At 38.3% G+C, this 13,395-nt stretch overlaps 2 non-coding genes across 2 annotated transcripts; both read left to right on the top strand.

The window, feature by feature from the left end:
* Positions 1–6,442: 6,442 nt before the first annotated feature.
* Positions 6,443–6,506, top strand: LOC142622977 (small nucleolar RNA snoR101). The gene has a single exon (XR_012842011.1). It is a non-coding gene; the product is annotated as a small nucleolar RNA snoR101 (small nucleolar RNA).
* An 84-nt stretch (positions 6,507–6,590) lies between these two features.
* Positions 6,591–6,654, top strand: LOC142622976 (small nucleolar RNA snoR101). The gene has a single exon (XR_012842010.1). It is a non-coding gene; the product is annotated as a small nucleolar RNA snoR101 (small nucleolar RNA).
* The last annotated feature ends 6,741 nt before the right edge of the window (positions 6,655–13,395 follow it).

Genomic DNA, 13,395 nt, shown 5'->3' with positions numbered 1-13,395 from the left:
CCTTCTCGGACGTAAGCCGAGGACCGATTCTGTATTATTTCTCTTTCTTTCTTAAAGGTTACAATTCTTAATTTCTTTCTTGGTTATTGACTGATCCCCCCCTTTTTCTTTGGCCTTTACCCCCCCTTAAATATTTCTTCTCCTGATACTTTATCCACGTGTTGCTCAAATCCCCTTCCCCCTAGATATTTCTTCTTTTAGTGATTTTGAATAGTAACCAGGAGTTTCAGTTCTACTGTTCAGAGGTCACTTCCCCATTAATGCGGCCATGGAGGTAGGTGCAGAGTCTTTAATGTGGAGGTAGCAGCCTTTTCCTAAGATATTTCTCTAACACCGGTGTATCTAAGAGGTTCAGGAATTCCCCCTTTTAACCAATAGTCTTTCCGAAATTCTGCCTTGACCTTTATAGTGAATCTCCGAGTTCTCTTGGGTCTGTTCGAGGAGAAACTCACCATCGGCTGTGTCTTCGGACTCTCGGCGTATGAGACGGTATGCTGTACTAACGAGTTCTTGATTTAAGAACAGGTCGGCCCACCTTGCTAGAGCCCAAAGGCCCAAATGCCTACTTGGGTCCTTTTACTCCCCACAGTGGGAATAAATTCCAGCAAGTATAGCGGAGGCACAACCACAGAAGAACACAAAAATTTACGTAAAAACCCTTTCTTTTTGAAGGGAAAAACCATGGGACAAATTTCGAATAATTTCACTATATTAAATAGAGATTACAACACTTAGAGATACAACTTGACTACTTGAGCAAAAAAAAACTCTCTTTTCTTTTTACTCACTGCTCTCTTTCTTACTGTGTATCTCTCACAATTTTCTTTTATTCTCTCTATTTTTCTTCCTTTTTGCTTGCTCTCAATCACGCAGTTCTTCAAGACTGCACCAGTCCTCCCACTCTTGGGACTTCACTTCTTTTCTTCACACTTTCAAATGGCCCAATGGCCTCTTCTTTTCTTTCTTCATCTTTTCTTTCTTTTCTCCCTTTCACACTCTTTACATCAAGTCACAATAAATGCAAGCCAACTTATCTTGACTTTGCTTCAACCAATATCTTTTCTTTTTCTCTCCTTTAGCCGAATGACCCTTGCCTTTTGCTTCTTTCTTTTCTTTCTTTCTTCCTTCAGCGTGTTAGAAACGCCTTGCATCAGCTTTGCATTAAACCAAAAGTTGATTTTGTGGGGGCTTGATAAGACAAGCTCATAAATGAACTTTGACAAGAGAGGCAAGCAAGTGAGCTCGATACACTAGGTGCCATGCACCCAACAAGAAAATGTGTGTAACTGTGATTTATAAATGTCATTTAAAGTCACGTATTCAAGTTATAATAATAATAAAAAATTTTGTGTAAAACAAACATAATCCTTTAATACGGTCTTGCATGCTGCTTTTTTCAAGTGATTGACTCAAACAATTGAGTTTGGAGCATGACAGATCTCATCTACTCCTACACAATAAATAGAACGTAAAGTTGTGATTTATAACTATGTTTTATGTTGACTTTATTCCATGACAAAAAGTGTTGCAATTGCTTTATTTTGTTCCTTGTATTTTGTGAGATTTTATTGTATTGAGTTTAGTATTAAGTTGGTGAAAAATTGAGCGTGACTTGAAGAACAAGTGGATTTCGCGAGAAGCTCGTGAGAAGCTAACCCGTAAAAGAGCCACGTGAGAAGCATATGGTGAAAGCTAAAGAGTCGTGACAGCCTGGAGGATTTCGCGAATGTCTCACAAGTAAGGCCTTCCTGCGAGATACCCACGAAACTCTCTGCCTAGAGGATTTTTAAGTGTGACTTTCTTACTTTTCATCCATACTATATATACCCTCATTACCCACAAAAGTAAGAAAGACCATTTAGAGAGAAAAACCCTTGATAGGTTTTCTACAACACACACACCCATCTTTTAGAGAGAGACCTACTCATTCTTAGTGAAAAATCATTGTAGCCTCTTCTCTTTCTCTGTCCCATTGTCATACCTTGAGAGGAGATTTGTACTCAAACACAACCCACACCTTTTCAGAGTGTAGAGAGTGTTTTGGAGCTTGGGAAGGTTTTAGGGATTTGCAAAAAGAAGCTGGTAAGGCTTAGGCGTATTGCAGGATCCAGAAAGCTAGACAAGACACGATTCTGAGAAGCCTTGTTGGAGTAGGAACTTGGAGAGCTTAGATACATTGGGTAGATTAGGCTTGGAGGGTCTCTTGCTATTCGTGTATCCCAACTTATTGTCTAGTAGATCAATTTACCGCTTAGAGGGCGGTGAAGAGGTTTTTCACCGAGTTCTTCAGTTTCCTCTTTGATAACATATCGCTGTGTTATCTTGTGTTTGCATCTCTCTTCCCTTACTCTTGTGCATTATTTTTATTGTTTGTTGTTCATATTTATGCACTAGAGTAGTATCGGTTGATTGCGCTTCATTTACTCTTATTTTCGCACTTAGATAAGTTAGAGTTAAATCAACTGAGCCGTAATTTTTTAATTTGGGGTCTAAACAAGCTCTTGTGTTTTAACATAAATCCGGGCTTTCAATTAGTATCAGATCGGGTACACTTTTTTTGGTTTCATTACCTAAGTGTGATCCTTGACCATTTTATGTGTATTGCCATGAATAGTGCTTTGTATGCTTCTATGGATGTTGTTGATTGTAACATGCCATGTTTTTGTGAAAATGCCTCTATGACAATTTCTCCTTTTGATGCACAGCTCCCAGTACGTGACTAACCAATCTAATGCGCGGATCCCAGTACGCGGCTTACTCCTTTGCATGAATCCCAGTACATGACTAACTCCACAACAACCTTTAGATTGTTGTAGTTGATTTGCAGCAGTTTCACATGGAAACACCAATAAGATCTTCAATGTTGGTGCAAGAGATTTTGCTTAGTTACTGAACCCAAAGGCGTACAAGAAACGCAATAAAAACTCTTTCAAAAAGAAAACCTTATGAAGCTCTCTAGGGTTAGGTTTTTCTTTTTCCACTTCCTTTAAATAGGAGCTTTAATGGGCTCTCCTATTCCAATAAGAATTATACAAACCCATAAACAAATAGCCTTTTAGAGTAAAAACGTTGCTGGCTATAATTTGAAACCCGTAAGCTTGATCAATCGGGACATCTATCGAGCGTTAATGAATCTCGACGGATCGAGCTTCTGTTGAGGAGGTATCGAGACCTACATTTTGCACTTTTCTTGAGCAGTTCTTGAGTAATCTTCATGTCTTCAATTTAACCATTTGTAATGATCATCTTGAACCTACTTAAATTTACCCAAATACAAGTAAAGTGCATTTTGTCAAAGGATATGCCAATTACATAAAAATATGTCCCTAACAATCTCTCCCTTTGGCAATCCGTGACAAAACCACAAGAGTATATTGAATGTCCTAGAATAAATTCTACTCAAAATTACAAAATAAATAAGCCTAGTCTAAAAGATCTGAACCTTGGAAGTTGCTGCAAAAAGAAGGTTCAAATCTTGACTTAGCTTCAACTTGTCTTTCCTGAAAGGCATTAAACAAAACACATCAAGGTACCATATGGAAAACAATGACAAGTTAAATAAACAAGAAACATGTGTATAAAAAGAGAACAAAAACAACACATGTGAGATAAAAAGTGAAACACATACATCATCACATATACCACTCGATAAGTATCATGTATGTAAAAATGTTTACAAAACCAAAAGATACATAACACAAAAATAAAACACTTTTAATTAAAAAAAAGTGTTTAGATACAAATCCCAACAAATAATTAATACATTTAAATTGTCAACATTTGGGTGGCCTAGTTGGTTAGATACTAAACCAACAAGTCTCAAGACCTGGGTTCGAGCCTCAAAAACTAATTGTATGTTGGTGCTCTTTATACCCCTTCTCCATCTGGTCCAAATTGATAATAAGTGAGTTTCTCACAGATTGGGAGTATGGGGTCTCGCCTTGGAGCTGGTAGGGTGCTACTATGGTCACACACATGTAGGGAAGCCACACTGGTTACTCCCTTTTACTCATTTTTCTTTAACCCAAAAAAAAAAAAAATTAATATGACCCCAAACCCATCTTATAAAATAAAATAAAATGATTAAGTTTTGAACTTTTTAATATTTGACTTGATTGGGTGTGCATTTGTGACACGATTATAAGTTGATATAAGGGATCTTTTTGTTTTTTTTTTTTGTTTTTTGGGCTTCGGTTAGCTTATTGCTTAACCAGATAGGTACCATTTCTCATCCCTACTCTAACATTTTTGGTCAAAAAGTCAAATATAATTAACTATTTGTGAGTCTCACTCTATAGTTTTTCCTCAAAATTTCAAGTCCTTTTTGTCAAAAAGGAAAAAAAACTAATTAAATTATTTCCAAACAAATACCGGGTCTATTTCTCGTCGGACTCAAGTCACCTTGGGCCATGACCCAAAAATGTAAAATAGACAGAAAGAAAGAAAGAAAGAGAAGGCTAGGGTTGAAGGGATTCACAAAATTTCACACCAGTCAAAGCCCAAAAGAGCCTAAGCTAGTATTCACAATTCCTTCTTTCCTAACTAAACACAACATGAACCATGGTCCACCCCCAAAGAACTTTTAGAGGAGAAGGGAGTTTACGAACTCTTAACTCCTACTACTACTCACCGCTCTGCTACTAGAATCAAAATCAAAATGGCTGCCACTCGCTACTAAGGAAAACCTTCATCTTTCTCAACTTTTGCTTATACCATTTCATCATCAGGTATAGCCATATCTCATTTCTCCTAGTCCTTTCTATTTTTCTTCTGTTAGGACATATGTGTCTCACTTGTTAGGAACATATGTCGTTATTTTATGTAATTGGCTAATCCTTTGACAAAATATACTTTACTTATATTTTGGTAGATCTATGATGTTTTTAATACTTCAAGAAACAAGGTTTTAAGATTAAGTGTTAAAGCCATGCAAGTCTGTCCAAAAAACAAGCTGAAGAAGTGCCTGTCATTAAAGCTCGACAGCTAGCATCTATCAAGCTTAAGAAGCCATTCCAGCCCCGTGGCTCAACAGCTGCTCGACAGCATCTCGACAGATGCTATCTGTCGACGTTTAAGAAAAGCAGAATTTCTTATCTGTTTTCTTCCAATCCGTGGATATGTCTTTGGGTCTTCTTTTCTCACAACCCTAGACATATAAAAGAATTATTTTAAGGGCCATCAAAGAGAACACAAGTTGCACAAGCATTGAGCGAAGTTTGTTCAAGCAATTTGTGACCGGAGACAAATTTTGCCCTAGTTCATCTCTATTGTGAAGAAGCTGCTGTGTTTGTGCACCATAGGGTTTTGTAACCGAGCATCTTCTTGATCTTCATCGTGTGGATAAACTAAAGAACTTTGCAGCGAACATCTTTCTCAAGTTGGTGATTGAAGTCGCGTACTGGGATCCGCGCAATTGGTTAGTCACGTACTGCGAGCCATGCATCAAAAGGAGAGATTGTCACTACAGAACAAGTCCAATTGGGTATTCGGGTAAGGGTTCAATTGTAGGTTGGTAGAAAGTATTGGGATTCCTTTACTTGTAACCGTTTGTTTTAACAATAGTGAATTCTCGGGAGTGGTGACCTTAAAATCACCCGGTGGGGTTTTTGCCTTGGAGGTTTTTCCCATTCGTAAACAAATAACCATATCAATTTATTTTCCGCTGCACTTTAGTTTATTGGTGATTTATTTGTGCTACCACGCGTTTGCATGTTAAATTGATTAATTAATTAAACTTGGCTAAATAATCAACATAATTCGTCACAAGGGATCAATACGTTTTTGGCCTATCATCTTCTTCTATCTCTTAGATTACTCTATATGTGTATGTGACCTACAAATAGTTTCAAAATTCGAATTTAGGGTTTATGTACAGTACGTTTAGCACAAGAGCCTCACTAGTTCACTGCGACGTTGTTCTTGCTATTTTTATCTTAGAGTTTTGTAAATTACCCCATTCCTTCTACTAATCTTTGCTAAAAATAAATAATATGCACGTTTCATTTTAGTTTTAATTTTAGGCGTAACACCACAACTAGCCAAAAAATCCTGCTTGTGTTTAAATTTAATTTTTTTCACATTCGAAATAATTAATATATTCTTTATTAATGACGTGATTATTATTATTATTATTATTATTATTATTATTATTATTATTATTATTATTATTTTGCTTGGTCTGAAATGTTTGCCATCTTTCTTTGTTGATTAATGCCAAGATTGTGTGAAAATTAATCACTATTTTGTTCGTATGTCATTATACTCTAAAATTTTACTATTATTTATGTTAAGGTTCAATAATATATATATATTAGACATAGGTATATATGTATAGTTTTGGTAGTTATTAACAATCCAAAGATAATGCTTTAATATCATAAAGGCATTGCTAATTGCTATGCTGTTTCTAAATGTTTTTGTTGTTTTGGTGCAAAGGCATGATGGTTTACACTTAATCTCTGAACTTCAGGTAAGTTTGCTTGTTGACATGTAAATGTACTTCTGCTCTTCCTCTGCACCTTTTGTTTCTACACGCACGCACACACTTATATACCTATGCATTCGTTTTGGTGCAAAGATATTGCAATGATAGTTTACACTTGATCTCTGAACTTCAAGTAAGTTCGCTTGTTGAGAAATTCAAGTAGTGATGCTCTTTCCTTGCACCTTTTGTTTGAATACACACACTCGTGCACACTTGAATGATAAAGAAAGCCTCAATCATTGCCAAAATGATTAGCATCGTGTGTTAAAGCCCAATAGATAACCCCAAAAAGGCCTACACCCACTTTTAACCCATTTAGTAACTCCTAGTATCCCATATGGATTAAATGTAAGCTTAACCATATGTTTACAAACGCTTGGGCACTCTCCCCTTATGTTAGGACATATGTGTTTCACTTGTTTAGAACATATGTCATTCATTATTTATGTAATTGGCTAATCCTTTGTCAAAACGCACTTTACTTGTAATTGGGTAAATTTAGGATGATGTTAATGCTTCAAGAAATAAGGCTTCAAGATCAAGTGTTAAAGCCATGCAAGTCTGTCCAAGAAACAAGTTGAGAAGTGCTCTTCATCAAAGCTCGACAGCTGCATCTATTGAGCTTTAAGAAGCTGTTCTAGCCTCGAGGCTCGACAGCTGCTCGACAGCACCTCGACACTTGTAGCTGTCGAGATTTAAGAAAAACAGATTCCTAGTTCTATTTTAAGTCTAATCTGTGGATGTGTCTTTGGGCCTTCTTTTCTCCTAACCCTAAACATATAAAAGGATTATTCTAAGGGCCGTCGAAGTGTGGCAAGTTGCACAAGCATTTGAGAAATCCTTGTTCATGCAAATTGTAACTTGAGACGAAGTTCTTGCCCTAGTTCATCTCTTTTATGAAGAAGTTGATGTGTCTTTGCACCGTAGGGTTTTGTAACCAAGCATCTTCTTGATCTTCATCGTGTGGATGAATTGAAGAACTTTGCAGCCAACAATCTTCTCTTGTTGGTGATTGAAGTCGCATACTGGGATCTGCGCATTTGGTTAGTCACGTATTTGGGAGCCGTGCATTGAAAGGAGAAACTGTCACTACAGAACAAGTCCAATTGGGTATTGGGGTAAGGGTTCAACTGTAGGTTGGTAAGGTACTTGGGGTTCCTTTACTTGTAACTGCTTGTTGTGATAATAATGGAGTTTTGGGAGTAGTGACCTTAAATTCACCCGGTAGGGTTTTTGCCGTGTAGGTTTTCCCCATTTGTATACAAATCACCGTGTTATTTATTTTCCGTTGCATACTTAGTTTAATTGGTGATTTGTTTGTGCTACCTCGCTTTGCATATTAATTTGATTAATTAATAACTTAGCTAATTAATCAACTTGATTCATCACAAGGGGTCAATACGTTTTTGGCCTATCAAGTGGTATCAGAGCAGGCACACTCTGATTAGGGTTTAATCTTTGTGTGTGATCCATTGACCCCTGTTTGTCATGGATAGAGGTCAGTCTCTTATCATACCTTCAGTGTTTGATGGTACTAACTATGCATACTGGAAAGTAAGCATGAAAGCTTTCTTGCAGTCTCTAGATGAGAATGTGTGGCAAGTTGTGGAGATAGGCTGGACCAAGCCTAAAGAAGCGCCGGCCGATTGGGATGAAGCTAAGATTAAGGTGGCAAACTTCAACATTAGAGCATTGAATGCCTTATTCAGTGCGGTCACTAATGAGGAGTTCAAGAAGATATCCTTCACTGAAACTGCTAAGGAAGCATGGACCGTCCTCTAGACAACCTATGAGGGAACAAAGGCTGTCAAAGATTCGAAGCTACAAAGGCTCACTACAAGCTTCGAAGAAATTAAGATGGAGGAGGATGAGTCATTTGATGAGTTCTATGCCAAGCTCGAGGACATAGTGAACTCAGCCTTCAATCTTGGGGAAACCATTTCTGAACCCAAGATTGTGAGGAAAGTGCTTAGATCTCTACCCGAGAGATTCCATGCCAAGATCACGGCGATAGAGGAATCAAAGGATATTAACAAGATTCCTCTGACTAAGCTGGTTGGTAATCTGAAAACCTATAAGCTAGGATTGACAAGAATTGGCAAGTCGGGAAAAGACAAGAGCATGGCACTAAAGGCCAAGAGCAGTAAGACAAACGAGTCATCAAACGATGATGACTCTAAGATGAAGTCCTACATCACCAGGCAATTCAAGAAATTCATGAAAAATGCCAATGGAAAAGGCTTTGACAAGGACCGTAGGCAATCTAGTTCTTCTCAGTTCAAGAGCCAAGATAAAGGGAAGAAGGATGCAAGGGATGGTGGTCAGTATACTGTTCCCGCAGGACCCAAGTACTTCGGATGTCAAGGTTTCGGTCACATGAAGCAGGAGTGCCCCACATATGTCAAGAGCATTGGGAAGAGCAAGGCACTAGCTACTACTTTGAGCGATACTGAGCCTGAGGATGATTCCGACAATGAGGATGACAGAATCTTGAATGCCTTCCCTGCCATTGTTAATCCTACTGAAGGGGTTGTTAAAGATGTGGATGAAGAAGAGGAATTGGTGGAATCTAAGTTTGAAAAGATGGATGATCAAGATGATATCCATATAGCCTATGAGAAACTGTACAAGCTTTCTGAGAAGCATGAGAAGCTCTATAGGCTAGCCACCAAGAAGCTCAGTGATGTGGAACTTAACTGTGAGGAACTTTCCACAAAGTTTGATGAAGCTAATCAAACTATTGGGGCACTGAGATTTGAGAACAATTTCTTGGCTGAGAAGATCAAGAAACTTAAAGCGGAGTTGTTTCAAGTCAGAGCTTAATCGGAGAGGGTATCAAGTGCGAAGCTGGATGAGATGCTCAACATTTAGAAATCTGCTTCTGACCGAATTGGACTGGGGTATGAATTCTCTTCTTTCAATATTGCTTCTGCTAGTACTACTGTTTTTGTTCCTCCTACTAATAATATTAAAATTGAAAACAATGATGTTAAAACTGAATTAGCCAGTGAGAACCTAGATAAGGGTAAATCTATCTTAGGAGCACCCCCTAAGCTTGAGAAGAAGGACACTAAAAACCCTAGGACTAGAAAGGCTAACTCTCAAAAGCCTAAACAGAAGAAGCAGCATCTCTGTCATCATTGTGGTATTGCTGGTCATACTCGAACAAATTGCTATAAGTGGTTAGCCACTCAACAGAGCAATAGCATGATAGCATCTGGGAACTAGAATCAGCTTTAAACCTCTCTTGCTCCTCTTGGAGATCTTCTCAAAGCTCTAATGTTCCTTTCGAACTTGAAAGGTTTCAATCCTTCCCCCTCATCACCAATTCAAGGGTTCACTAAGAGGAAAGGTTCTTCCAAGGTGTGGAAGGAAAAGGGTTCCAAGTGATTTATTCACTTTTTCTCTTTCTCCCCTTCTTGTTTTTGTTTTGCATTACTTGTGTGTTTTGCTTTTTGTTTTTGAGTCAGTTTAGTTTTATGCATTGTTTTATCTTATTTAACATGTTTTTGTTTGTGTGTTTTCAGTTTTGTTTTATTATTTTTTTTTTTTAAATCAGAAAAATACAAAAACAGTGTGTGTTCTATGTACATCGGTTCTTGTGAACCTTAAAATGGTCATTGAAACAGAGTTTTCTAAACTTTGTATCTCTTGTAGCTTAGATGAGCATTCTTATGCACAACTAAGCAAGTGAGTTTTGTAGCTCTTTGTTTGTAATGAGTAAGGTTAAGTGATCTCTTGAACTTAACACTCATATCACTCTTTTTGATGGGTAGGACTTGAAAATCTTAAGAGAAAGGCATAAATAACCATCTCACCACTGTTATCCACCAATCATGATATGACATCTGTATGCTTCGACATAGCAAAAGTGTAATGTCAAAAGGCTTAATATAATTAGGTATTTCTTTTCTTTTCTTTGTATATCCATGCATGATTTGCTTAGTAAAAAGAAAATATGCAAAGACAATAAAAACAAAAAGATCAAAAATGCTTTAAATATGATTGCAAGCGTGTTTTCTAGGAGGTGTGGGAGTTATAGGATATACCTCAAAGGTGATAGTCCCTATCAAACAGTTATGATTGTGTGTGAGTTAAAGTGATTTTCTCATAACTCAAATCATCATAACATAGAGACACTTATGCAATCTTGCGATGTTTTCACACACAACACGCAATATTCTTTGCTACTCTTGATACATGTGCAGGTACAATGTGATTTGGTCATCACAAGGTTTACATGTGTTGATGTATACTCACTAAACTATCTTGACTTGTTTTTGAAATATAAATTGGTTAGACTTGTTTAGTATGTGAGTGTGTATTTTGAGATCCCTTGCTTAAAATTGTTGTTGAGAGATGATTTTGAGAGTCTAATATGTTGATTGGATCATTGGTTGAGTTGCATGCGTGATTGCATTCATGTTTGTGTTTTTTCCTTCTAGAAAAACTATTTTGAAAAGTTGGCTCGACACCTCCTCAATACCTCCTCAACACCTGGCTGTCTGTCGAGCTTCTCAGCTTTTTCTTATCGCAATCTCGATAGCTTCTCGACACCTTCAGGATCGATCGAGAAACCTTCTATCCTCTCGATAGCTTCTCAACACCTGGTGGATCAATCGAGCATCTGTTCTCATGTCCTGTCTTTTTCCTCGACACCATCTCAATAGTTGGATTTGTCGACGTTGTATTTCTCGACACCTACCTCGACAGATGTCTCGACATCTCTCGATACCTGTATCTGTCGGGATTTACTAAGGTTCTATTTAACGGTTCTATGCAATCCGGTTCTCATTTCTCTCGATCTATCTCTGATAGATTTGTCTTTTCACCTTCCCAACCTCTCTCTCTCACTCCAAATCCTTTTCTCAAGGTTTCCTCAGGCTTTTTCAAGTTTTTCTTCACTTGGTAAGCTTCTTATCCCTCATTCTACATGCATGTCATGTTTTTGAAACACTAGGATTTAGGGTCTTCGAAAATTTTTGGGGTTTTTCAAAATTGATGGGTTTTGGTTGAAATTTTTGGGATGGGTTTTGTAGTTTTGATCTTAAAAACTCCATACATTGCATCACATTCGCATTCTAACAATATTCTCATGCATTTAGATGTGTGAAATATATTTGTGTGCTGGTAGGATTGGATTGGGCTGAGCCCATGATATTTTTCATATTGCATGTCACATGTTCATGCATTCTCCATGCATACGTTCTATCTTTTCAATATACTTGTTATATTTGAATTATGTTCGAACTTTTCTGAGTGTTTCTTTCTTCCCCCTCTCTTTCTGTTTGCATTAGTAGTGTTTATGGCACCAAAACGTAAGTCTATTTCGACCCAGAACTCTCTTCGTTCTAGGGCCTCTTCATCTTCTGATTCCACTCCTATCTCTGTTCCATTCCGTGATGAGAAAGCCCATCGGACTTCTTGGAGAACTTCTCTAAACGAGGTATTCATTCGGAACGCCACGTTGTTCTGGCAAACTTTGCCGACATGACCTTCCCGATGTCTTTCACAAACGGGAATGGGAGTCACTGTGTGACGTCTGGGTCACTTGTCCTTCCGTGCTGATTCAAGAGTTTTACTCCAACATGCATGGATTCGATTAGTCGGTACCTCTCTTTCTCACTCGCGTTCGAGGTACGTGCATAGTTGTCACACCGGAGTTAGTATCCGATGTGCTCCATGTTCCGAGGGTTGCACATCCTGACTACCCTGGTTGTGAGCATCTAAGGACTGTGTCCAAAGATGAGATGATTTCTACTTTCTGTGAGTGCCCTTCTGATTGGGGTGAGCGCCAGTTTACGTCATGTCGACCTTTTGCTAAAGGTCCTCGTTTCTTAAACATGGTAATGACTTTTGTCTTGCATTTTCTCTCTTACTACAACTCTATCATAAAGCCTCATGCTTGTTTTCTGTTGTCTCTTATTTAGGATCTTACCATTGACTTTCCGTCACATTTCATCTTTTCCATCTTAGATGTGTATAAGGATACAACTACCCGTGATAAGCTCATCTTTCCTTCCACTATCACGAGGATTTTACGCCATTTTTCTATCCCTTTTCCTATCTCCGACCCTTTTTCTGTCATGGTCGCCATAGATGCCGCTACCGTAAAACGCAGTGAGGCACAGTTTCGGTCACGTCAGACAGGTTCGACAACTCCTTCCTCCCATTCCGCTCCATCCAGATCTGCTCGTGCTTCATCTGCTCCTTCCTCTTCTACTAGCGATGTGTCACTAGGAGATATCATGGCGCAGCTTTAGCGCATGGATGCTCGCCTGGATACGCTCTCTACAGAGCTGTATCAGGTGAATGTTCGTGTTGGTCGCATTGCTTGGCAACAGGCGACCATGGGCGGCTTTGCTCTCGAGGTTTTCTCCTCCACCACCTCTTGTGGCTTCCACGTCTGGGGATGATGATGGTGATGACGATGATGCTTTGGATGATGATGATGATGATGGAGATGCTAGCTCTACCAATGAGATGTCTATTTGACACACTACCCTTTGTCACTCGTGACAAAAAGGGGAAGTAGTTTTGGTTATGAGAGTAGTCATACTTAGGGGGAGAGCTTGTATAGGGAAATTTTGATAGGGGGAGTGTTGAGTGCTGAGGGATGTAGTGAGGATTACTTGGTTTCTTTTCTCTACTTTAGATACATTTTCTTCTTGTACCTAGGTCTTGTGACCATTATTACATACATTGTGCTCATTTTTGTTATATATATGTGATGTTGTATGTTTCTTTCACCTATCTTTACATGTGTTGTCTCTTTTCTCTCTTTATACACATGATTCTCTATTTGTATGCAATCTATTATTTCTGTTTCACACTAAAATGCCTTGATGAGTTTTGTTTAAAGTGTTTCAGAAGTACAGGTTGTCAAAGTCTACTTGTCATAAACTCTCTTC

Source organism: Castanea sativa, chromosome 1, assembly GCF_040712315.1.
Source record: "Castanea sativa cultivar Marrone di Chiusa Pesio chromosome 1, ASM4071231v1".
NCBI lineage: Eukaryota > Viridiplantae > Streptophyta > Magnoliopsida > Fagales > Fagaceae > Castanea > Castanea sativa.
The sequence above is the reverse complement of the archived record's forward strand: the minus strand, read 5'-3'. Positions and strand labels throughout refer to the sequence as shown.